Source organism: Theobroma umbraticum, unplaced genomic scaffold (assembly GCF_002168275.2).
Source record: "Theobroma umbraticum cultivar Fairchild unplaced genomic scaffold, ASM216827v3 scaffold_106.0, whole genome shotgun sequence".
Classification (NCBI taxonomy): Eukaryota; Viridiplantae; Streptophyta; class Magnoliopsida; order Malvales; family Malvaceae; genus Theobroma; species Theobroma umbraticum.
The window spans coordinates 1235715-1236209 of record NW_018397276.1 but is presented as its reverse complement, the minus strand read 5'-3'; positions in this window follow the sequence as shown (position 1 = coordinate 1236209).

Below are 495 nucleotides of genomic sequence, written 5' to 3'. Positions count from 1 at the left end.
ACATAATAAAATTATGGGACTTATTAAATTGTGGGGTCTAAAGCAAGGGCTTCGATGTTATGCTAAAGTCTGCCTTATATACAAGCTGAAAGAGAATCGTACTAGTAAAATAATTAAAAGAACAAGTCTATCTGTGATCAGTAATTACAATTAACTCATATGCTTACAAATATCAACACATCCCCTCAAGATGAGCATGTATATATATTTTCAATTCTGATCTTGCCAAGTAAGGTATGGAGTTGTGCTGGTTGCAGTGCTCTTGTAAAAAAAATTTGCAAATTGCAATTGTGTGGGAACATAGTTTGGAACCATTTTGGCATTCAATACCTTTTCTTTTATGAAATAGCAATCTAATTCAATATGCTTTGCTCTCTTGTGGAAGATTGGGTTCCTACTTATGTGCAAAGTTGATTGATTGTTGCAAAGAAACTCTATTTCTTTAGCTCTTTTTATGCTAAAGTCTTTAAACAAAAATCAAAAACACAAAATATT